Source organism: Perna viridis, chromosome 9 (assembly GCF_037379345.1).
Source record: "Perna viridis isolate PV_CMFRI_1.1 ecotype Kerala chromosome 9, ASM3737934v1, whole genome shotgun sequence".
NCBI classification, from domain to species: Eukaryota; Metazoa; Mollusca; class Bivalvia; order Mytilida; family Mytilidae; genus Perna; species Perna viridis.
In genome coordinates, this window is record NC_142453.1 from 9397157 (window position 1) to 9425097 (window position 27941).

At 34.8% G+C, this 27941-nt stretch overlaps 1 long non-coding RNA gene across 1 annotated transcript; it reads left to right on the forward strand.

Moving 5' to 3' along the window:
- The first annotated feature begins 1205 nt into the window (after positions 1–1205).
- LOC148606594 (uncharacterized) lies at positions 1206–8501 on the forward strand. Its single transcript, XR_015915171.1, has 3 exons — positions 1206–1356; positions 6505–6579; positions 8283–8501. It is a non-coding gene; the product is annotated as an uncharacterized LOC148606594 (long non-coding RNA).
- The last annotated feature ends 19440 nt before the right edge of the window (positions 8502–27941 follow it).

Below are 27941 nucleotides of genomic sequence, written 5' to 3' on the forward strand. Positions count from 1 at the left end.
GAATACGCGTACATAGGTGCATCGGTAGGGTAAGTGACATCTTTTTTTTCTAGTAACACTTGCCGATTTCCTCGTAAAATTTCACGCCTGGGGTAAACGAATCATGTAAAGAAAACCATTACACAGTGAACAAATCGATTCTCACGATGCAGATGGATAAACGGTGACAATTCACTTAAGTTTTATGAAAATAAAATTCGTGACGCTAATTTGAGTTATTGTTCTGAATGTTAACGACAGAGGGACGGACGGGTAAGGTATACAATTAAAGGAAAGTTTAGGAAGACGGGTATTTAAAAAATCTTCACTTCTGAATTGATCATATAGATAAATTGCCTATATTTCAGCTAATATTACAATAACGATTGTAGCAGTTTTCTTTGTGTTTCTCTGTCTAGTTCGAAACGTTATTTTGATTCAAATTATATTACTTGTACGTGATATATATTAAGTACTTATGTATCAAATCTAAAACATGTCAGCTGAAGTACAAATGATTACAAAAATTCAATCTATTACTTTTATTGCTTTTGTCAAAATATTAAAAACAGAGAACTGAAAACAAATATTGACAACATAAGATTTATGTTATGTAAAACATGTATTTGAAAGTAAAAGTTGTCTTTTTATCATTCTGTTAAAAATACTAAAGTTCTTGGCATACGGACCAAATTTTATATATCAAACATTATTGACAAAATTTCAGATATGTTTGATTTTTTATAGAAAGAAAAAAAGTACCTGCTGTTACTTCATGGTTTCAATACTGTTTTACAAAAGGATAGAATTGCATGATAACGATGTTGAAAAGATCGATGTGTATAATAATTTGTCTGAAACTTTTAGTACTGCCCTGCCTAAGATCCTGACTGAAGCTTGTAAATAGTGATTTATACATTTCTTAATCCCAAAATTTTGTTGACAGAAATACGCCTCTTAGAAACTATATTCAAAAATAAGAGTTCAAATGAAAGATTTTTATTGGAGATATTTTGCCCTTAACATTTGGTTGCATTCTACTGCAGAAAAAGTATGGTAGATCCAAGGAACTGAACACGATAATAAGTATTTTAAAGAACGTAACAAACTCATCGATAATCTTTAGATGTGATGAATTTCCCCGCATGATTTTTAAATAGACCCATACTTAAAAAATGTCTTTAAATCAAAAGAAAAAAATATGTACTGTTTTTGGGTGGTGAAAGTATTGAGAAGATTAAAAGCGAATGCAATCTATTAGTATGTGGCAGTAAATACATGATCTTCCAATACTTATGAACATGGACATACTTATCTTGGTGTATGATTTAATTGCCATGTTCATTTTGAAAACATGTGCCTATCCACATATTTCAGGTATGTTATTTGATTGTAACGATCTTCCAATAATTTAAAAATGGAAAGACTGATTGTTGTGAAATTTTATTGTCAAGATTGTTTGGGAAATAAGACAATATGTATACATATATAAAGTAGGTTATTTAATTGAAAGAGGTAGACCTAGAGTAAGGGACATAACTCTTACAAATCATTGGAATGTTTGTATTTACCATTTTCATCAATTTTATTAAAGCATCAAAGTAACTTGGACTGATTTCATTCTGTTTCAAAGGAAATCCTAAAAAGCTATGGTGAAATTGAATATAAAATAAACATATTACTGATTTCATGAGTTATGTCCCTCAACCTACGTCTACCTCCTTGAGACTTTGTTAGGTGTATACAAGTTTTCTTTGTAAATATATAACCCTGAGTATTTTAAGAACGTAAACAACAATTATGAAGTATAAGTTTAATGGTGACTTCATAGATACATAAAGTGTATTTAGAAATCATGGATATTTACCAAAAGAAAACCAAACATCATTTCGAACGATTTAATAATGACGATTGCATTTCTCTCAGACATAGGAACCTTTGCGCTCCGCCACAGGAGGCTAAATTGTCCGACCTTAGCAAACTGAATTGCAAATTTAAACAAAAAGTAAAAAACATTGGTAGGTTTTGATTGAACAGGTTTATTACATTTTTAGAATATTCGCGGTGTAATTTCCCTTGTGCTCGACAGCATAGGTCTTATTTTGAAACTGATACTGGCAACGAATTTGTTAATTATTCAACTGGAGATCCAAGCTTCATCATAAAGTCTGAAGGTGAAACGAGTTTTCAACTTTACTGTATTGAAAGAGTCGGACAATTTTTTGTGCTAGGGTAAGTTTTATCAAATCCAGTAAAGAACTTGTAAGTTTCGCCACGTGACCATGATGTTTTTCGAGATTGGCCCCTAACTCCCCCTCAAAAGCATAGAAAGTTTATTAATAAAATGAATGCGTAATAACAATGATACAAAAAATTACGATTACCTATTTCTACACGCCCCATGTAGGCCCGGGTGTCAAATGAATAAGCTCACAAAAGCGCTAAGCTTGTCATAAAAAGCAACTAAGTAGTGCTCGTAACCCTGGCTGCGGGCTAGGGCACTCTGCCTATAGAGTAACAGGGTTGTGTGTGTAATGGGGTACCTCTGGCTACATGCTGGAGTCATTAGGCCACAACACGGAAAACTTGACCGCACACCTTAGTGGTGCAACGTGTTGGGAAAGATGCCACATTAAAGAACCTTGCTGTGGTGTTCGATAGGAGTAGGAAACTTTGTCTCCGCCACAGGAGGCTTAACTGCCCGACCCTACTCCCTCACTACTTATAGTTGCAATCAAAATTTGTCAGCCCTATTATCCCTGTGTCCCAATCCGACTTTCATTTCGTCTTCATTTTATTTTTATTTTTTTATGCATTTCAGTTCATTGTCTGGATATGGCTGAATTATCGCTGTTTGTGCGACAAACACCAATCAATATCTCAACACTATAGGTAGTTTGGTAATAACACAAAATCGAAAACACTGCAACATCGAATAACATTCATGTATCCGAAAGAGGCAAATTTAATACAAATCAGTCGTCGGATTTCAACAGCGGAAATTCAGAATCAAACATTAATCAAAAACGAGACAAACAACATTAATTCTAAACCACCTTTAAAAGATTGCTCTGTAAGTCGGAGAATGACAAAGAATGATAATATATGTGATATCTGAACTGCAACGCACAAATACGAAGTAAAAAAAAGGATAACACCAATAAACAAACAATAAAGGACATTTTAATATACTTAAATTATATGTTTTGAAAAATGACCCTTAACTTCTAATCAAAACATGCATGTCTTAAATCATTGTTGGAATAATTAAAACCTATACTAATGTAAATACAAAATACACGGCAGGTGTTCCCCATTCCACAAAAATGGGGCACATAACCCAGTTGCTCTGTGGCGGTTCAAATTGGTCAAGTGTCATTGGAGTCTTGAAAAATTGTTAACGACGACGACGGGCGTCAAGTGATGGCAATATCTCACATGGTCTTTCGTCAGTTGAGCTTAAATAATATATTAATAAATAAATGAAAACTAAAACTGGTATATATATTGATTAGGGGACAATCATTTGATTTTGAGGGGAGATGAATTGATTGATTATTGGAGTTTAACGCCAGAGCAGCAATATTTCAGCTATATATCATATATGAACATATGATAATGAAATGAAGAAAAGGATGGGACACAAGGATAATGGGGTCGTCACATATTGATTGCCACAAGATAAAAGAGTAATCAAGAGAACCAAGATTATAGCGGTAAACAAAATAGGTAATATAGGGACAAAGACCAGACAAGGAAAACTGATATACACAACAAAGAACATAAAGTAACTTAAATCATACATACAAAGAAACAAAAGTAAATGAACTCCACTAAAAACTGCGGGGGATGGGTAGGGTCGGGCAATTTAGCCTCCTATGGCGGAGCGCAAAGGTTCCTACTCCTATCGAATACCACAGCAGGGTTTTTGAACGTGCGAGGAACGTGGCATCTTTCCCACCACTGTGGGCAATGCGTCCTAGTCCCTGGCTAGGGTTCTGAGCACTATTTGTCGCCTTTTACGACAAGTGCTGCTGCAGGCCTATTCATTTGACAACCGGACCCGTACGGGCGACATTTTATGAGCAACTCGGCTGGTGTTTCATGTTATTTGTTGTGTGTGCTTGTTGCCCCCTCCTAGTGTTTATCACTGGATTATATTGCATTTACTTTCGCTCTAATTTCCTTGATGATTTGCCACTGTATTCTTATATCTTAGAAGGTTGATTGATTGATTGATTGTTATCTTTTAATGCCGTTTCGGCGACTAGGGCCATATCACAGCAAGAACATTGAATGAAATGGAAATATTAAAAGCAAGATCAAAGTCTCTTCATAAAATAATGAAATTAAAACAAGCAGCTATTTACATATAAAAAGGTACATAAAAGGTCAACCTAAGACATAAAATACTTATAGAAACATAAATTCGATAAAACATTTAAAATATTGAAAAACTAAGGAAGGTATCCAATTTAGATTTTATTAAATAAACCGATGCCCCGCAAGAAATCGATGATGTTTTTAGATGAAACGGTCTTGAACAAATCAAACATATTGGCGCAGTCAAAATAATTTTGCCTGGTGTTACCAAATCCACACAATCTAGAAGAACATGTTTGATAGAGAAAGGGCAATCACATGGGATACACTCAGGTGGAGGATCACCCGACCCGGATTGATGAACGCCTAGATCGGGTTTTATGGAATTGAGTTTGTTGTGTTCAAGACCGTCCCATCGGTTCTGCCACATCTTTAAAATATATTTTCTTATAAAAGGTTTAAAATCGGTGTATGGCAAACTAACGTCCTTTATTATTTCATTTAATGCCTTCTTGGCAACCCTGTCTACAACTGAATTCCCCTGAATACCAACATGACTGGGTACCCAGAGAAAAACAATCTCTTTATCAAATTCCCGAAGTCGATGAATAAAATACAAAATTTGTAAAATAAGAGTGTTTTTCAGTTTGTGATTCTTAATTGCCAAAAGACAGCTCAAAGAGTCAGAACAAATAATAAACTGTGACAGATTAGATTGAGTAATCAATTTAAGTGCTAACAATATCGCTCGAGCTTCAGCTGTGAATATGGAAGCGCTCGATGGCAACCGTTCAGTTACAGTTCTGTCACCATGGACAGCAGCACATGCAACGCTATCGCCATCTTTTGAGCCATCTGTATACACCGTCGAAAAATCCGGATAATTAGCTTTAATTTCAGAAAATTTTTGTTGTAAAAATAAAGGATTGGTATCGGACTTTTTATATTCACGCAGATCAAAAATGAAAGAAGGATGTGGAAGCTCCCATGGAGGGCATTTCGAAGTAACAACAGGTGTCACTGCATTGGTCTCCAGATGAATTGCTTCCAAATGAGGTTTTATTCGAATTCCAAAAGGAGGCGTTTTGCTTTCATGTTTTCGATAAATGTCGACATAAATAGGATTAATGACACAGTCGTAGGCAGGGCTATCTGGGTAGGCCATAAGTTAACTTACATATTGAAGTATATCTTAGAAGGGACAGGCAAACAAAAAGCGAAAAACAAAACCCATAAACTTAGAGACATTGTATGGAGAGTTTCTGTTTGAAAATGAATAAGATTTAAAACTATCTTTTTTGCCTTTCCGTTCACTTTAAAAAAAATCATATTGCAGAATATATTCTCGTGGTTAGAAGCGCTCTATTTTACAAATAGACAATTTGAATAAATAATTATTGATGTAAATGTTTAAGACGATCAATAAACCGACAAGACGAGTACCAATGTATGAATGACACTGGTTTCGATACAGCTAAGGACAATTTTCAAGTGATTTACGAGTAAGTTAAAAAAGATGAAAAGATGAAAATATAATGATTTAAGATACTGTTTAAGTAGAAATCAGGGAGATCCTATGATATGCTTAGTAGATGGTAAATTTTATCTCACAGATTGTTGTTTAAATCCTGTATATATGTCAAATAGTGAAAAGATTTTTAATGCGAAAATAAATGGCCAGATAAACGATTTTAAAGTTCTCTAACATAGCAATCAAAGTTTGCCCAAAATGAAAGAGTTTTCTCCCTTTTTCAACAAATTTCAATGCTTTCCATGTAATTCATTTTTCTTCAACCGTTGCAGTTAATCAAAAACCGACATGAGAAAGGATGCATTTGCAATATGTAATGGAGGACATTTTATTCTTACAAAAAATATCATGTGCCATCCACTGCCTGGTATTTTTCTGGACACCCTCATAAAACCTAGTTTGCAGTAAATGTAGGAAGAACTTTTAGCTTATACATTTTTGAAATTTTCTGAATTCATCGTTTTATTTTGTAATACTACATCTTGCATATTGTTTCATTCTTTTTAGAGATGTTTGTAAACAAATAAAATGCAAAGGCTGAAAACACACCTCTGAAAGAAGCCCTTAAAGATACCAATACGGTATAAAAAGCGATCATTGAAATGAAAGAGAGGACGCCAATCATTTTTCAAATGCCTCCTTAAAAAAAAACAAAAACATTTTTATTATAGAACCATATATGATGAGACCTGACATATGCGAAGTCTGTGATGGACAGAATATGCGTGAAAGGCACTATGTAGCTAGTGAGTTGCTTAATATATTTACAAATGCAAACTTTGTTGTAGGCATTTTTACCAATGGAATACAATTTATTCTTTAAGCTGCCAGTGTTTTGTTTTGCATGAATTTACACGTTCCAGAGATCAGGACACGGTTTTTAAAAATATTTATTCACTGGATATGTCTAGTGCAATTAATATAAGTATCCAGTGGATACGTCTACGGCAATCTATATAAGAATAATCAAGGGAACCAAGGTTATAGCGGTAATCATAAAAATGTAATCCAGGGACAAAGACCAGATATGGAAAACAGACATACACAACAAAGAATAAATCAGTTTTCATGTTGCAGATGGATACTCCATAACGATCCAAGAGTTCATGATGACGACCATGAAACTTCTCTGTAGTGATGACTTCAATCTTGTAGCAACATAACCCTGTTCCAGAAGCCTATTTGTTAGAGTTCTAGCGCGATACAAAAAGTCTGCGTAGTTTCGGCAAGCTCTGGAATGACATATGAGTTGTGATATGGATAAATTATCCACTGGATACGACTAGTGTAATCTATACCAGACATCAAATAGATAAATATTTATCCAGCAGAAAATAGTTTTGGACAACTGGATACAGAGGTCCTTTATTCACATCAAAAGTTTGCTTCATCTTGTCTTTTTTTTTACTACTTCTCTTTTTGTATTCTGCACAGACTAGACTGTATAATATTCACAGGCATTGAAACTATACAACATGGAATTTCTCGCGAAAATAAAGTTGGTTGAGAATATGTGGAAGTTAAGCATCTTTTCTAAATCTTCAGTTGCAAATGTGTTTTAAAAGTCTGACCATGCATATTTAGGTTATTTCTAATTGAACAAAACACATAATGGGCGGGGCTTTGGGGACGTTAACACTGTATATATGTAAGTGGTTTCAAACATCAATGGTTCAAAACAGTTTGTACGACAATCCGGTATCTGATCTTTTGACGGAGACACAGATGGAGTGTTCTAGTAAGTATGGTCGAGACATCACCACTGTAACAATTTGAACGTGCATTATAAAAGCAAAATTGTTTTTGTTTAAGTACAATTGTTCCGCCCTCATAGATAAATCATACTACAGTAAATCTTTTAAATTTAACTCAAATAATATATAAATCAATCATCCGGAATCGATTATATATACTCAATGTATAATATAACATAAAATAATAATATTTAATATTAAAAAATAAAGTGCATGATATTGTAGGATGATTAAGAGAAATTTGCCATACTGCAAAAGAATAATTAAAAGGAAGGCAAAACCAATCGACCTTAAAATATTTTTAACCCGAACAATATTCCTGTGAAATTAGTTCTTTAGAAGAATCTTAAATCTAATTGAAACACTAAAACTTAAATTGACTGGAATCAAACAGGAGGTGATTCATGCATGTCAAAACCCATCTAATCACATTTATTTCTATTTCAGAATCATTTACAGGTCACATATCCAGTATTAGTTTTTCACAGGGGAGTTACAATTTTGAGAAAAAAATATATCGAACGTTCATAAATTATTGTAGAACATTGTAAACATACAAATATAGCACCTGCTGTTTTTTTTGTGGGTTTTCGTAGACCATGAATCATCTATTACATAGGCAATTTTATATGGGCTTCAAAGAATGTTAAATGAAAGCTAAATTTTGGCAAAGTTAAATTCTCTGTCTTTTCCAGCCAACAAAAGAGGTAAGTGGTACATATTAATTGTAAAACTCTGTATAAATCGGGTAAAATGGGAAACTAGAAACATGCATATCAAAATATCAAAACCCAACCAATCTGATAACATAATTTCACTTAAGGATGATTTCTCCATTTGAAATGATTATCTTATGATCTGTGCATCACTGGATTTGTTTAGAAATTGTACACAAGACCTTAGAAAAAATGCGATTTTTGAAAGAGTTACCTGCTTTTGAAATGTTCATTTCAATGAAATTACAACTATATTTACCAAGTAATAAGAAACATCTTCTCTTTGATTCTGATATTGCAAATAGTCAAATTATACTTTCAAAACGGTGTGTATTTTCATACCATGTTTCACCCACTGCCTGCTTCTTACAGAGATTGACACTTAAGAACTAAGCTAGGGATCAAAAGCACGAATAACATCTCAAGTAAATAATAAATATTTTCAGATATACATGTAAGATGATAAATGTTAGCGATTCCTGTACATAGTCTTAGACAATGAACATTTTTTTGTAATGTACATGCAACAAACCAAAATACAGCGAAACAGATACCGCTAAGACAGTTGTTCTGTTGTCCAGGTTTTTTGTTTATTCAGGTTCTAAACTGTCAGAGAAGATGTCTGAATTTCACAGGTTACTGAACACTTGTCTCAGCCGTATTAATTTAAAAGTAAAAAAAATGTTTTGAATGGTTTTACTGTAAATTTTGAAGCACGTTTTGTTCTTTTTTCAGACCCAGACTGCACATCTCGCAATTATGGTAGGAAAGTATTGAATCACCTGAACATTAAGGATTCTGAACAAAATTTGTCACTAGAATAATCTTCATTGCTTAAAAATATCTTTTTTCACGATCATATTTCACGAACGACGTTAACAGAAAGAAAAATCGGATATTGTTGAAGTCAAAACACATCATTGAATTGATATGAGAAGGATAGGTTTGTTTGTTTGTTTGTTGGGGTTTAACGTCCGAGCAGCAATATTTCAGCTATATTCATACAATGAACATGAAATGGATGATAAAATTAACATGAAATGAAAAAAAAAGGATGGGTCACAAGGATAATAGGGTCGACAAATTTTGATTGCCACTGGAAAAAAGGGGGATGGGTACGGTCGGGCAATTTAGCCTCCTGTGGCGGAGCGCAAAGGTTCCTACTCCTATTTAAATCTGGTGTTCGATAGGAGTAGGAAACGTTGTCTCCGCCACAGGAGGCTTAACTGCCCGACCCTACTCCCTCACTACTTATAGTTGCAATCAAAATTTGTCAGCCCTATTATCCCTGTGTCCCAATCCGACTTTCATTTTTTATGCATTTCAGTTCATTGCCTGGATATGGCTGAATTATCGCTGTTTGTGCGACAAACACCAATCAATATCTCAACACTATAGGTAGTTTGGTAATAACACAAAATCGAAAACACTGCAACATCGAATAACATTCATGTATCCGAAAGAGGCAAATTTAATACAAATCAGTCGTCGGATTTCAACAGCGGAAATTCAGAATCAAACATTAATCAAAAACGAGACAAACAACATTAATTCTAAACCACCTTTAAAAGATTGCTCTGTAAGTCGGAGAATGACAAAGAATGATAATATATGTGATATCTGAACTGCAACGCACAAATACGAAGTAAAAAAAAGGATAACACCAATAAACAAACAATAAAGGACATTTTAATATACTTAAATTATATGTTTTGAAAAATGACCCTTAACTTCTAATCAAAACATGCATGTCTTAAATCATTGTTGGAATAATTAAAACCTATACTAATGTAAATACAAAATACACGGCAGGTGTTCCCCATTCCACAAAAATGGGGCACATAACCCAGTTGCTCTGTGGCGGTTCAAATTGGTCAAGTGTCATTGGAGTCTTGAAAAATTGTTAACGACGACGACGGGCGTCAAGTGATGGCAATATCTCACATGGTCTTTCGTCAGTTGAGCTTAAATAATATATTAATAAATAAATGAAAACTAAAACTGGTATATATATTGATTAGGGGACAATCATTTGATTTTGAGGGGAGATGAATTGATTGATTATTGGAGTTTAACGCCAGAGCAGCAATATTTCAGCTATATATCATATATGAACATATGATAATGAAATGAAGAAAAGGATGGGACACAAGGATAATGGGGTCGTCACATATTGATTGCCACAAGATAAAAGAGTAATCAAGAGAACCAAGATTATAGCGGTAAACAAAATAGGTAATATAGGGACAAAGACCAGACAAGGAAAACTGATATACACAACAAAGAACATAAAGTAACTTAAATCATACATACAAAGAAACAAAAGTAAATGAACTCCACTAAAAACTGCGGGGGATGGGTAGGGTCGGGCAATTTAGCCTCCTATGGCGGAGCGCAAAGGTTCCTACTCCTATCGAATACCACAGCAGGGTTTTTGAACGTGCGAGGAACGTGGCATCTTTCCCACCACTGTGGGCAATGCGTCCTAGTCCCTGGCTAGGGTTCTGAGCACTATTTGTCGCCTTTTACGACAAGTGCTGCTGCAGGCCTATTCATTTGACAACCGGACCCGTACGGGCGACATTTTATGAGCAACTCGGCTGGTGTTTCATGTTATTTGTTGTGTGTGCTTGTTGCCCCCTCCTAGTGTTTATCACTGGATTATATTGCATTTACTTTCGCTCTAATTTCCTTGATGATTTGCCACTGTATTCTTATATCTTAGAAGGTTGATTGATTGATTGATTGTTATCTTTTAATGCCGTTTCGGCGACTAGGGCCATATCACAGCAAGAACATTGAATGAAATGGAAATATTAAAAGCAAGATCAAAGTCTCTTCATAAAATAATGAAATTAAAACAAGCAGCTATTTACATATAAAAAGGTACATAAAAGGTGAACCTAAGACATAAAATACTTATAGAAACATAAATTCGATAAAACATTTAAAATATTGAAAAACTACGGAAGGTATCCAATTTAGATTTTATTAAATAAACCGATGCTCCGCAAGAAATCGATGATGTTTTTAGATGAAACGGTCTTGAACAAATCAAACATATTGGCGCAGTCAAAATAATTTTGCCTGGTGTTAGCAAAATCCACACAATCTAGAAGAACATGTTTGATAGAGAAAGGGCAATCACATGGGATACACTCAGGTGGAGGATCACCCGACCCGGATTGATGAACGCCTAGATCGGGTTTTATGGAATTGAGTTTGTTGTGTTCAAGACCGTCCCATCGGTTCTGCCACATCTTTAAAATATATTTTCTTATAAAAGGTTTAAAATCGGTGTATGGCAAACTAACGTCCTTTATTATTTCATTTAATGCCTTCTTGGCAACCCTGTCTACAACTGAATTCCCCTGAATACCAACATGACTGGGTACCCAGAGAAAAACAATCTCTTTATCAAATTCCCGAAGTCGATGAATAAAATACAAAATTTGTAAAATAAGAGTGTTTTTCAGTTTGTGATTCTTAATTGCCAAAAGACAGCTCAAAGAGTCAGAACAAATAATAAACTGTGACAGATTAGATTGAGTAATCAATTTAAGTGCTAACAATATCGCTCGAGCTTCAGCTGTGAATATGGAAGCGCTCGATGGCAACCGTTCAGTTACAGTTCTGTCACCATGGACAGCAGCACATGCAACGCTATCGCCATCTTTTGAGCCATCTGTATACACCGTCGAAAAATCCGGATAATTAGCTTTAATTTCAGAAAATTTTTGTTGTAAAAATAAAGGATTGGTATCGGACTTTTTATATTCACGCAGATCAAAAATGAAAGAAGGATGTGGAAGCTCCCATGGAGGGCATTTCGAAGTAACAACAGGTGTCACTGCATTGGTCTCCAGATGAATTGCTTCCAAATGAGGTTTTATTCGAATTCCAAAAGGAGGCGTTTTGCTTTCATGTTTTCGATAAATGTCGACATAAATAGGATTAATGACACAGTCGTAGGCAGGGCTATCTGGGTAGGCCATAAGTTAACTTACATATTGAAGTATATCTTAGAAGGGACAGGCAAACAAAAAGCGAAAAACAAAACCCATAAACTTAGAGACATTGTATGAAGAGTTTCTGTTTGAAAATGAATAAGATTTAAAACTATCTTTTTTGCCTTTCCGTTCACTTTAAAAAAAAATCATATTGCAGAATATATTCTCGTGGTTAGAAGCGCTCTATTTTACAAATAGACAATTTGAATAAATAATTATTGATGTAAATGTTTAAGACGATCAATAAACCGACAAGACGAGTACCAATGTATGAAAGACACTGGTTTCGATACAGCTAAGGACAATTGTCAAGTGATTTACGAGTAAGTTAAAAAAGATGAAAAGATGAAAATATAATGATTTAAGATACTGTTTAAGTAGAAATCAGGGAGATCCTATTTTTTATTTATTTTTATTATAGAACCATATATGATGAGACCTGACATATGCGAAGTCTGTGATGGACAGAATATGCGTGAAAGGCACTATGTAGCTCGTGAGTTGCTTAATATATTTACAAATGCAAACTTTGTTGTAGGCATTTTTACCAATGGAATACAATTTATTCTTTAAGCTGCCAGTGTTTTGTTTTGCATGAATTTACACGTTCCAGAGATCAGGACACGGTTTTTAAAAATATTTATTCACTGGATATGTCTAGTGCAATTAATATAAGTATCCAGTGGATACGTCTACGGCAATCTATCTAAGAATAATCAAGGGAACCAAGGTTATAGCGGTAATCATAAAAATGTAATCCAGGGACAAAGACCAGATATGGAAAACAGACATACACAACAAAGAATAAATCAGTTTTCATGGTGCAGATGGATACTCCATAACGATCCAAGAGTTCATGATGACGACCATGAAACTTCTGTAGTGATGACTTCAATCTTGTAGCAACATAACCCTGTTCCAGAAGCCTATTTGTTAGAGTTCTAGCGCGATACAAAAAGTCTGCGTAGTTTCGGCAAGCTCTGGAATGACATATGAGTTGTGATATGGATAAATTATCCACTGGATACGACTAGTGTAATCTATACCAGACATCAAATAGATAAATATTTATCCAGCAGAAAATAGTTTTGGACAACTGGATACAGAGGTCCTTTATTCACATCAAAAGTTTGCTTCATCTTGTCTTTTTTTTACTACTTCTCTTTTTGTATTCTGCACAGACTAGACTGTATAATATTCACAGGCATTGAAACTATACAACATGGAATTTCTCGCGAAAATAAAGTTGGTTGAGAGTATGTGGAAGTTAAGCATCTTTTCTAAATCTTCAGTTGCAAATGTGTTTTAAAAGTCTGACCATGCATATTTAGGTTATTTCTAATTGAACAAAACACATAATGGGCAGGGCTTTGGGGACGTTAACACTGTATATATGTAAGTGGTTTCAAACATCAATGGTTCAAAACAGTTTGTACGACAATCCGGTATCTGATCTTTTGACGGAGACACAGATGGAGTGTTCTAGTAAGTATGGTCGAGACATCACCACTGTAACAATTTGAACGTGCATTATAAAAACAAAATTGTTTTTGTTTAAGTACAATTGTTCCGCCCTCATAGATAAATCATACTACAGTAAATCTTTTAAATTTAACTCAAATAATATATAAATCAATCATCCGGAATCGATTATATATACTCAATGTATAATATAACATAAAATAATAATATTTAATATTAAAAAATAAAGTGCATGATATTGTAGGATGATTAAGAGAAATTTGCCATACTGCAAAAGAATAATTAAAAGGAAGGCAAAACCAATCGACCTTAAAATATTTTTAACCCGAACAATATTCCTGTGAAATTAGTTCTTTAGAAGAATCTTAAATCTAATTGAAGCACTAAAACTTAAATTGACTGGAATCAAACAGGAGGTGATGCATGCATGTCAAAACCCATCTAATCACATTTATTTCTATTTCAGAATCATTTACAGGTCACATATCCAGTATTAGTTTTTCACAGGGGAGTTACAATTTTGAGAAAAAAATATATCGAACGTTCATAAATTATTGTAGAACATTGTAAACATACAAATATAGCACCTGCTGTTTTTTTTGTGGGTTTTCGTAGACCATGAATCATCTATTACATAGGCAATTTTATATGGGCTTAAAAGAATGTTAAATGAAAGCTAAATTTTGGCAAAGTTAAATTCTCTGTCTTTTCCAGCCAACAAAAGAGGTAAGTGGTACATATTAATTGTAAAAAATGGGAAACTAGAAACATGCATATCAAAATATCAAAACCCAACCAATCTGATAACATAATTTCACTTAAGGATGATTTCTCCATTTGAAATGATTATCTTATGATCTGTGCATCACTGGATTTGTTTAGAAATTGTACACAAGACCTTAGAAAAAATGCGATTTTTGAAAGAGTTACCTGCTTTTGAAATGTTCATTTCAATGAAATTACAACTATATTTACCAAGTAATAAGAAACATCTTCTCTTTGATTCTGATATTGCAAATAGTCAAATTACACTTTCAAAACGGTGTGTATTTTCATACCATGTTTCACCCACTGCCTGCTTCTTACAGAGATTGACACTTAAGAACTAAGCTAGGGATCAAAAGCACGAATAACATCTCAAGTAAATAATAAATATTTTCAGATATACATGTAAGATGATAAATGTTAGCGATTCCTGTACATAGTCTTAGACAATGAACATTTTTTTGTAATGCACATGCAACAAACCAAAATACAGCGAAACAGATACCGCTAAGACAGTTGTTCTGTTGTCCAGGTTTTTTGTTTATTCAGGTTCTAAACTGTCAGAGAAGATGTCTGAATTACACAGGTTACTGAACACTTGTCTCAGCCGTATTAATTTAAAAGTAAAAAAAATGTTTTGAATGGTTTTACTGTAAATTTTGAAGCACGTTCTGTTCTTTTTTCAGACCCAGACTGCACATCTCGCAATTATGGTAGGAAAGTATTGAATCACCTGAACATTAAGGATTCTGAACAAAATTTGTCACTAGAATAATCTTCATTGCTTAAAAATATCTTTTTTCACGATCATATTTCACGAACGACGTTAACAGAAAGAAAAATCGGATATTGTTGAAGTCAAAACACATCATTGAATTGATATGAGAAGGATAGGTTTGTTTGTTTGTTTGTTGGGGTTTAACGTCCGAGCAGCAATATTTCAGCTATATTCATACAATGAACATGAAATGGATGATAAAATTAACATGAAATGAAAAAAAAAGGATGGGTCACAAGGATAATAGGGTCGACAAATTTTGATTGCCACTGGAAAAAAGGGGGATGGGTAAGGTCGGGCAATTTAGCCTCCTGTGGCGGAGCGCAAAGGTTCCTACTCCTATCGAATACCACAGCAGGGTTTTTTAACGTGCGAGGAACGTGGCATCTTTCCCAACACGGTGCACCACTATGGTTTGCGGTCAGGTTTTCCGTATTATAGCCTGACAACCCCAGCATGCAACACGCCAGGGGTACCCTATTCCACCACCTGGGGCACACATCCCAGTTGCTCTGTGGGCAGAGAGCCTAGCCCCCGGCTAGGTTTCTGAGCACTATTTAGTCGCCTTATACGACAAGCTTAGCGCTGCTGCAGGCCTATTCTTTTAACACCCGGGCCTGCACGGGGCGAGAAGGATAGGAATGCAATTGTATAAAACAAAACAAAAAACAAACAAACAAACAAAAATTGTTAAAACTGTTAATACAATACAAACGTAAAAGTAAGAAGAAACGACCTTAATCCGTCCAACGTCTGTCTTCATACGATGCTGCACAGTCCAACATCAGAAATCTATATTGGACTTGGTAATTTGACATTATGGAACAAAGGCCAAAATAAAGCTATACTTGCAGCGCCTCAGTCCATGGACCAATACATCATAACATAACTAAGCCAATATAGAATACCTTACCCTATTATACTATAGAATGAAGAGTTTGTTTTTTTGCAGGTATTTCAAAGGGTAAGTAAAAAATAACTGGTATTGTTAATCGTAATCAATAGATATCATACTAAAAAAACAATGCAAATATAAAAATATCGAAGGTAAACTACTACGGAAATTGCAAGGCTTTTTTTCTTTTTGCACAATGCACGCCTTCATTAGGCGGATCACAAGGACTAACATATGATGAGAAAATTAGGTGAAAAAAAAACGATACAAAGTATGAATCTCAAAGGTTGTAAATATAATTCTTTTAATTTCATCTGATTACATGAAGTGTCTGGTCTTAAAGGGAGAGATGGATATGGTCGGGCAAATTAGCCTTCTGTGGCGGAGCCCTATTATTCCTACTCCGGGAGAATACCACAGAAAGGTTACTCGAGGAACGTGACATCTTTCCCAGCATGTTGCACCACTATGGTTTGCGCTCAGGTTTTCCGTATTATTGCCTGGCGACCCCAGCATACAACACGCCAGGGGTACCCCATTCCACCACCTGAGGCACACAACCCAGTTGCTCTGAGGGCTGAGCGCCCTAGCCCCCGACGAGGGTTTTGAGCACTATATAGTCGTCTTTTTAGACGAGCTCAGCGCTGCTGCGGGTCTATTCTTTTGACAACCGGACCCGCACGGGGCACGCCATATTCAGGCCATGGACATAAAATAGATGATAAAATGAACATGACACGATGATGATGTTAATGAAATGAAAATGGGATGGGACAAGGATAATAGGGTCGACAAAGTTTGATTGCCACTAGAAAAAGGGAGGGATGGGTCGTTTTGGACAATTAAGCCTTCTGCGGCGAACCGCAAAGGTTTTTACTCCTAACAAATACCACAGCAGGATTCTTTGACGTGCGAGGAACATGTCATCTTTCCCAAAACGGTGCACCACAATGGTTTGCGGTCAGGTTTTATAGCCTGACCAACCCAGCAAGTAACACGCCAGGGATACCCCATTCCACCCACCTAGGGCACACAACCAAGTTGCTCTGTGAGGAGAGCGCCTAGCTCCTGGATAGGGTTCTATGCAATATTTAGTCGTCTTTTACAAGCTTAGCGCTGCTGCGGGTCTATTATTTTGACAGCCGGACCTGCACAGTGTATTTTGCAAAATGGCTAAAGAGAGTTTTTTTTGTGACCAAACTTTGATTCGTCTGTTGAATATAAATTTTCTTTAATAATTGTGTTATGAAAAAGATATAAATATCGTTCTTTTCAATACTGCTAGTTTTTATTTCAATTTATTGTTTACGATGTATTAATTTTTGTATCTTTTTAAGAGCTTGGTTGTAACATTCCCTGGTTCTGTCCTGCAAAAGATCCCAGAACAAAAGTTCACTGTAGCCAATGTGAGCTCTCAGAGAGAAACGACGATGGCCAATGTTGCCGTCATAAGAGAAAAAGATACTATTATTAATTAAAATTCAATGAATAATTTTCCGTTCCATTTTCTCATATAAGTGTTTATAAGATTGTGTACGTTATTTCCTGCTGGGAATACCTCCACTCAATTATCACAGTAAACAGAAAGTAAATAAATAAATCTTTAAATTTTACCCCTCCGATAAAAGCCAAAACATCTGTTACAGAAAATTAATTGATTGATTGTTGGGGTTTAACGCCCGAGCAGCAATATTTCAACTTTATTCAGGCTATGAACATGAAGTGTGTGATAAAATGAAATGGAAAATGGGATGGGACACAAGGATAATGGGGTCGATAAATTTTGATTGCCACTACAAATAAGGAGAGGTTGGTAGGGTCGGGCAATTTAGCCTCCTGTGGCGGAGCCCTATGGTTCCTACTCCGGGAGAATACCACAGTAGGGTTCTTTAACGTGCGAGGAACGTGGCATCTTTCCCAACACGGTGCACCACTATGGTTGGCGGTCAGGTTTTCCGTACTATAGCCTGACAACACGCCATGGGTACCCCATTCTACCACCTGGGGCACACAATCCAGTTGCTCTGTGGGCAGAGAGCCCTAGCCCCCGGCTAGGGTTCTGAGCACTGTTTAGTCGCCTGTTACGACAAGCTAAGCGCAGCTGCGGGACTATTCTTTTGACACCCAGGCCCGCACGGGGCACAGAAAATTAAAATCATATAGTTGTATAAGATGAAATTTGTTCCTCTTATATAAAATCAAGGGGGCTTAATTTGTAACCATAACATTAACAAAAATCGTATAAGGTGAATGATTATAGCACAACATAAAAACAGCTTTTTGTATGAGCGAAAAAAATTGATATTTAACATTTGTTTAATGAATATTCAAATTAAATGTAAAATGTATTTGTGTATGGTATTTCAGGGAGCCCATGGCTTGGAAACAATACAAGTCTGACTTTAAAAATAAAAGAAATTCTGGAAGACAATTAGACCATTTGTCGCCCTTACAAATATATAATGGTGCTTTCCAAAATATCCTTTCTTGTTACAAACATTTTCTCTGATTTCTAATTTAGAAATGTGGAAGACACTAGATACTTACATGTGTTTTAGTATTAACTTTCATTTTAAAAGATTTAATTAAAAGTGTCTTGGTATTTTTGGCAAACAGTTTATGTCCTGCAACTACAATCTTAAAGTTAAAAAATCACACCAGAACATAAAAGCGCAAAACAAAACACACACAAAAAAAAAAAAAAAAAAAATGAAGTCCAAAAATAAAAATAATAATAATAATAATAAATCATAAAAATCAAAATAATGCGGCGGGGTTTAAGTACTTAGTTGTATTCATAACCCTCCCCTTTAAAGGATACGAGGGAACCAAAATCAGGCCACTGTGAATGAAAATATCACACAATCAAACACACATAAAAATTAGTTCACAAAGGGCCCGGTGCAGGTCCGGGTGTTAAAAGAATAGGCCTGCAGCAGCGCTAAGCTTGTCGTAAAAGGCGACTTAATAGTGCTCAGAACCCTAACCGGGGGCTATGGCGCTCTGCCACAGAGCAACTGGGACGTGTGCACCAGGTGGTGGAATGGGGTACCCCTGGCGTGTTACATGCTGGGGTTGTCAAGCTATAATACGGAAAACCTGACCGCAAACATAGTGGTGCACCGTGTTGGGAAAGATGCCACGTTCCTCGCACGTTATTAAAGAAACCTTCTGTGGTATTCTCCCGGAGTAGGAACCATAGGGCTCCACCACAAGAGGCTAAATTGCCCGACCCTACCCGCCTCTCCCTATTTCCAGTGGCAATCAAAATCTGTCGACCCCATTGTCCTTGTGTCCCATCCCTCTTTCATTTTATCATCATTTCATGTTCATTTTATCATCAATTTCATGTTCATCGTCTGAATATAGCTGAAATATTGCTGCTCGGACGTTAAACACCAACGAACAAACAAACAAATAGTTCACAAAGGTCTGTGTCACTAGTTACAACGTAAAATAAAGACACAAATATACAAACTGAGGACTACTAGCAGTTAACTGTCATTCCAGCGAATTTTAAACCCACAAAAAGTTATGTCCCCGTCGTATGTGAAATAAATCCAAATTTTTCCCATGTAAGGTTGAGAACCACGGTACAACATACGTCATACAATAAGGGCACAACCTATGTCATGCCAAAAACTGCCTTTAAATATAGTATTTTAATTTCTATTTAAAAACCCTATATTCGAATCATTGTTTATACAAAAAGTGAAATGATATAAACGATTTGACAATATCATAAATAAATCCCTTACGAATAAGCCTATTCATAGATTTAGTTATGGGTTGAGTTTCGAGCTTCCGTGATTTGTGTAGAGTATTGCAGTAATTATTGATCCTTTACAAGTACGTCTGTATTTGAGAATGAGCTCCTTGTATCGGTCAAAAAAAAATTGTGAATATTTTTACGAGCTCGTGATATCGAAAATCTTGTTGTATTAATTTCTCGGTTATATAAAGATTCCTTTCGTTAAAATTTAATACGTTGTAACATGTTCTAAATACGAGCCAATTGTGAACTCCATATGAAGATGACAAGGGTGCGTCACCATCTAAAAACGGATAGCTGATAATAGGATATGAAAAATCATCCCTTTCATCGTATATTTTAATTTTAATTTTGCCATTATCGATATGAATTATATGATCAAGAAATGAACATTTTTATGATCAATATTTGCATTATTCAAAGATAGTTCTAAAGGATATATCTTCAGTATAAATATTGAAGTAATCGTTGTCAGGAGCCAAAATATCGTCAAAATATTTAATTTTTTCTACTAAATGTTGCGTGAAAGGGTTGTATGTAGTCTAGCCATAAAATGTGATTTGGTACAGTGCAAAAAAAACCGTCCACAATAAGTGATGCACAATTGGTTTCCAAGGAAATTCCAATAAATTGAAAATAATCTAAAATAATTCAAACAAATATATACACATCCCGATTTATTATTTGATATGAGCATTTTTGTTCTATGAGAATAAGTGGAAGTGTAGTGTATAAAGTTGATAATAATAAGAACGAACGGATTTAAAAGGTTCCACGTGGGCGTGTATTTTTTCAAACATTTCAAACGAATTTTTAACGCTCCAATAATTGTTTATTCTACAATTTTCATTTACACTGTATAATAAGATTTTTTATGGTATTGAGCCCACTTGTAAGTAAAATAGAAAGTCTAGTTGTAGAGCAATGACTTGAGGCAGCAATGAATCTAATCTATATTTATAGGGGATATTGTGACGTTTGGAAAGCCAATACATAGTAGGAACTTCCATGCTACTAGGTTCGGTTTGTAAAGAGGTAGCGACTAGTATGTGCTTGTTCACACTTTCACTTTCTGAAAATTGGAATGTAGGTGAATTCGTAATTAAATTTTGTAGAATTTCAATATAAATTTGCGTCAAATAAATATATTATTTGCAGCTTTATCAGCCAGAACAAAAACAAATTCATTGCTGAGGTCCATCTGTTTATGTTTTTTGGGGGAAATACGGTTTTGGTGTTGTTTATTAGGAATTAATTGTTCCACAAAATGTTTCATTCGAATGTCAACTATGTTTATAATCGTTTTGAAGAAATAATCTAATGATTTCTTGTTTACTTTTTCACGATTTATATATTTTATACAATACAGGTGCAGCGAGACCTGAATGATGTTACGACTATATTCCAATTGTCCTTAACGACATTTTGATAACTTATAATAACATAGGAACTGGGGTATAAATATATTATCTAAATTACTACAATTTCAAGCTATTGGCGTTGATTCCTTAATGTTCACATCTTTAAAATATAATTCATTATAATTAAAGACATATGTATGGGCTGGCTTTTTGTTAATATAGCAAATAGGAGGGAGACATAATACCATTTAAATTTTAAATATTTTAAATTACACACACACACACACACACACACACACACACACACACACACACACACACACATACACACGCACGCACATGCACACACACGCACGCACATGCAAACACACGCACGCCACCATAATTTTACGAGCCAAGGAGTAAAACGAAAATAAATGATAACACTAACACGAAAACTCACTGTGTTCCATTCCTTCTCTTCTGCATTTCTTAAGAATTTAATGGAATAACTGATTCGAGCTTTTCTATAATATGATGTTAGTGATAATAACACCTATAAAAGAAACACAACTGGTGTATAGTATTTTTCAGTGTCTTTGGTTTATTTGCGTCCTTTACCATTCTCGAAACACCTGCTGATTGGCTCATAAAATGTCAAGTCCGGGGTAGAAGAGAGAAGAAAAGAAAATCATGACATGTTTAATAGATCAGTTTTTATGGTGCAGATGGATACACCGTATCGATCCACAAGTTCATAATGACGACAGTAAAATTGTGATGACTTCAATCTCGTAGCAATAAAACCCTCTTCCAGAAGCCTGATTGTAAGAAGTCTTATGTAGAAATATAAAAAAAAATTGCAATACATCTGATTGGTATTTGTTGCATTTTGTTACAACAGGTACGAACGATTACATTTATATTGTTAAATGTTGTTCTAAGCATATATTATATTGCAAGACCTCTACGAGTGATACGTTTTACCAATATACATGCAATAACACTTTACTACATTGGAATCAAATAGTGCTCGTAAACAAAGAGTGTATTCTTTTTAAAATTTTAGTTCGTATTGAAAAAGTCATTAATGTAACCAAGGTTATAGCTGTAATCAGACATACACAACAAAGAACATAAAGTAACTAAAATCATACATACAAAGTAACACAAGCAAATGCACAACTCGGACTCCACAAAAACCTGGGAGCATGGACCAGGTGCACCGGTAGGGTAAGCGTCCTCTGCATTAGTTTTAACATAAACCACAACTTTATATTGAACTGGTTCTATAAATATTTCCCGATTTATTTTCCGTTCGATTATTAACTCTAAGATTATCGTCTATCGACATCAATTTGATCTTCTGTTTATCCGGCAATTTTAAATGCAAATGGTTATTTTCAAAATGATCGACATCCGCCATTTTTTTACACTTGACAAAAATACAATATTATCAGAGTTCTTTTCTGATTATAAATGATTGATTGATTGTTGTTGTTTATTGCCGTTTCGGCGACCAGGGCCATATCACGACAAGAACATTTAATGCAAGGAAAATATTAAAATTAAGATCAAAGTCTCTTCATAAAATAATGAAATTAAAACAAGCAGCTATTTACATATAAAAAGGTACATAAAAGGTGAACCTAAGACATAAAATACATATAGAAACATAAATTCGATAAAACATTTAAAATATTGAAAAACTAAGGAAGGTATCCAATTTAGATTTTATTAAATAAACCGATGTCCCGCAAGAAATCGATGATGTTTTCAGATGAAACGGTCTTGAACAAATCAAACATATTGGCGCAGTCAAAATAATTTTGCCTGGTGTTGGCAAAATCCACACAATCTAGAAGAACATGTTTGATAGAGAAAGGGCAATCACATGGGATACACTCAGGTGGAGGATCACCAACAAGCAAATGGCCATGTGTAAATCTAGAATGTCCAATGCGGCATCTAGTCATGACCACTTGCTCTTTGCGATTGCCCGACCCGGATTGATGAACGCCTAGATCGGGTTTTATGGAATTGAGTTTGTTGTGTTCAAGACCGTCCCAACGGTCCTGCCACATCTTTAAAATATATTTCCTTATTAAAGGTTTAAAATCGGTGTATGGCAAACTAACGTCCTTTATTATTTCATTTAATGCCTTTTTGGCAACCCTGTCTACAACTGAATTCCCCTGAATACCAACATGTCTGGGTACCCAGAGAAAAACAATCTCTTTATCAAATTCCCGAAGTCGATGAATAAAATACAAAATTTGTAAAATAAGAGTGTTTTTCAGTTTGATTCTTAATTGCCAAAAGACAGCTCAAAGAGTCAGAACAAATAATAAACTGTGACGGATTAGATTGAGTTATCAATTTAAGTGCTAACAATATCGCTCGAGCTTCAGCTGTGAATATGGAAGCGCTCGATGGCAACCGTTCAGTTACAGTTCTTTCACAATGGACAGCAGCACATGCAACGCTATCGCCATCTTTTGAGCCATCTGTATACACTGTCGAAAAATCCGGATAATTTGCTTTAATTTCAGAAAATTTTTGTTGTAAAAATAAAGGATTGGTATCGGACTTTTTATATTCACGCAGATCAAAAATGAAAGAAGGATGTGGAAGCTCCCATGGAGGGCGTTTCGAAGTACCAACAGGTTTTCAAAATGATCGACATCCGCCATTTTTTTACACTTGACAAAAATACAATATTATCAGAGTTTTTTTCTGATTATAAAGCTTGCGTCAAATACCAAAATAAATGGCAAGGTCGTTTCCTCGAAAGATTCAATTGAATTAAACAAACGAATATTTATTACAATGGAATAACGGACACCATTACATATGGTTGTTTTTGAAAGTATTGCTTTGATTCGTTACTGCAAAAGCATGTTCATTGCTAAATGAAGAGATGATTACAAGTATGAATCGACTGATATAAATATAGCTTAAAAATTGAAATACTACTAGCAACAAAAAAGAATTCGGCGTTCATCAGCATCTAAATTGCTAAATTAACTAACCGAGGACACTATAACCAGTAAGTAATTATTAACAAAACTACAGGAGAAACGCGAGTCATCTACTTTCCTTTCATCTGTGGCAACATCCCTTCATCACTTGCGTACCGAGTATTCATATCACAACTTATACGTTATGCCAGACCTTGTTGAACTACGCAGACTTTTTGTACCGAGCTGGACGTCTTACATTTAGGTTTCTGGAACAGGGTTATGTTGCCAAAAGACTGAAGTCATCACAATTTTATGGCCGTTCTTATAAACAGGTAGGTCGTTACGGTGTATCCACCTGCAACATGAGAACCAATTTGTTCAACTAGTCACAGGTTTTCTTTGCTGTTTTTTCTACCCCGGACTACCTTTTTTAGCAGTTCGGCGGGTGATTCTAAAAAGCCGAGGACGCTAACCCTACCGGTGTACCTGGGCCATGCTCCAAGTTTTTATTGGAGTCGGCGTTGCTCATTACTTTTTTTGCTTTGTTTGCTATGTGTTGTGTTGATTACTTTATGACCTTTGTTGTGTGTGTGTGTGTTTTTCATGACAGGGTTCATCCCTTTGTGGACACCATCCTTTTCATTTTCACTAGAATATTGGTTCCCTTGATTATTTTGTCTCAATATGTGTTTTCTCGTGTAAAAGTTTTGATTGTAGTGTACGTTGGAAAGATGATCATATTTTAATTTTTTTTATATGAATGCGGAATTTAAATTTGTTTCTCTAAACTTTAAACAGCAGTTAGTTATTCTATTTTCCTAAGAAATGTCAATTTTTTAAACAAACGCATCTGTTGGTAAAATATGCATTATTTCAGTAAAAATTGGGGGTAAACTTCCAGTTGAAACTTTATACTCCAAAAGAAAGTCAGTAATTTCAACTAAGGCATTTGTTGCTTCAATGGACACTACTTTCAGTAAATGTACGGGGTAAACTTTCTATTCTATTGTTTACGGGAATAAGAATTTCATATGGGGGATAGGGTTTTGATTGTTGAAAGATGGGGAAACCGTTAAAATATGTTTTTCATGAAAAAAACATTACGTTTCAATTAATTATACGATTACTTCTTGAAACACGTCAATACTCTCTGATACTTATTTTATTAGTATTTTAAAACTTAAGCCAAAAAATAGAACAAAAAAAAAATAAAATGTGATTTTATATGTGGTAATATGATCGGGAAAAAATACAATTTGGAAAGGGAGATAGCCAATGGAGAAAAAGGGTGTAACCAATGGGGAAAAAGGTGTTGCCAATGGGGGAAATATGTAACCAATGGGGAAAGGGTTGATGGTATATATTGTACATGGGAAGTTTCTTCCATTCAAGAGCTTTAATTACAAAACTAAAAAAATAAAAAGAGGGGAGTGAACAACCTTCTGTCTGAAAAACGTTTAATGAAAAAATGCGGATATGTGTTGTACAACATTAAATAGACCATTGAATTAATCCTTGTACAAAATGGAGTCTGATCAATTCAAACGTATTTCAATGTTTATGTCCTATATATCCAGAAGTAACTCTTGTCAAAAAAGTATATTTGGTGCAATTTTCTAAGAAAACGTTCCGCAATGTTTACGGTGTGTTTGATTAGTATTTTAAAATATTCTTTATAAACATAGTTATTCCTATCAATTACAAATTGAAGGTGATAGATATGGAAGGAACTTAATAAAAAAAAAAACAACAAATAAATAAACAAATAAACAATGTTATTTTTTAAGTGATAAAAATCAAAGTTATATAATTTGACTGGTACATATTTTTTCTAAATAAAATCACGGTTCTGTGTTGGCGAAAACAATATTATCATATGAACTTAAGTCATTCCTGCAGAAAGAAGTATCTATCACACAACATTCTAAAAGCAATGAGGGTGAACCTAAAGCATTCTTAATTGGGACATCAAACACTGTTGGTATTAATGAGAACAAGCTTTCTGATCAAGTAGATGTTAAAAATGTGAAAGCATTTAAACTAGATGAGACCAAAGACGCTATCTTGAAATCTGATATGAAACCTGGTGTGGTAATTCTTCACACGCTTACTAATGAGGTAAAGAACAGTGAACCATTCACTTAGAGAGGTTACTGATATCATATCTAACAAATGGAATGTTGTAAAAACTGTCGTTTCTCTTACTACACCTAGAACCGATAGTAAAATGAATCGTTCAAACTGTAAAATTCTCCACGGTATTGGGAAACGTGAATTTATGCAGAAACGATATGTTTCTGTCTCAGATAACAACAACTTGTGGTTTGGATATTGTCTGCTAAACCAGATTCTGAAGGAGAAGGATGGCTTTCATCTAACAAATACAGGAGTTTCTTTACTGATATCCAATGTCAGGAAAGCAATGCATAGTGTATTTGTTATCAAAGCTAATCCGAAACTTAAATTTAAGAAGAAAGACTGAAACATTTATTCCAATTATTATAGACCAAATGGTCAATTTTCAAATGTTTTTTTTTTTCAGATAGTGCAGATATTAGTATATGTTTATCTGTTTATACAAACATCGCAAACTGGTAATAGTGAAAGCATCAGTCAGTATAATTTTGTCTTCATCAAAGTAAATTGAATTAGCTGACTAAGCATCTACAAATTAATCTCCCCGTGCAGGTTCGGGTGATAAAAGAATAGGCCTGCAGCAGCGCTAAGCTTGTCGTATAAGGCGACTAAATAGTGCTCAGAAACCTAGCCAGGGGCTAGGCGCTCTGAAAACAGAGCAACTGGGATGTGTGCCACAGGTGGTGGAATGGGGTACACCTGGCGTGTTATATGCTGGGGTTGTCAGGCTATAATACGGAAAACCTGACCGCAAACCATAGTAGTGTACCGTGTTGGGAAAGATGCCACGTTCCTCGCACGTTAAAGAACCCTGCTGTGGTATTCGATAGGAGTAGGGACCTTTGCGCTCCGCCACAGGAGGCTTAATTGTCCGATCTTACCCATCCCCCCATTTTTCCAGTGGCAATCAAAATTTGTCGACCCTGTTATTCTTGTGACCCATCCTTTCTTTTTCATTTCATGTTCATTGTCTGAATATAGCTGAAATATTGCTGCTCGGACGCTAAACCCCTACAAACAAACAAACAAACAAACAAATTAGTAATTCATTTATAATTTGATTATATTTTTAGGGAAATAAAGATAACTCAAGTTTTCTAGAGAGAAGAAAACTTTTGATTACTGCTCTTTTTGTAATAACATTTTTTTTCTAATTGTTTTCTTTCATTGAAATACAAAGGATTTTAGAACATATTATATTGTCTGAATTGTTACAGATTGAGATCAAGAACTTACTTATTTACTAAATTGTATTTACAGGATAAACTGAAACATGAGCAATATCATTAAGAATAGTTTAAAAGTAAGTTACTGGAATTTAAGTGGAATGTTTAGCCGCAATTTGAACAAATTAAATGATTCTTTATTTTTAAGGCAGATTTGGGAGTATGATCTTATTTTTTTTTTACAGAAACCCATGTCGGTTACAAAACAAGGCTACATATTGAGGGGTTCAATTTCTTCCCCTTTGTAAAGAGGTTTCGAGCAATGTTTGTT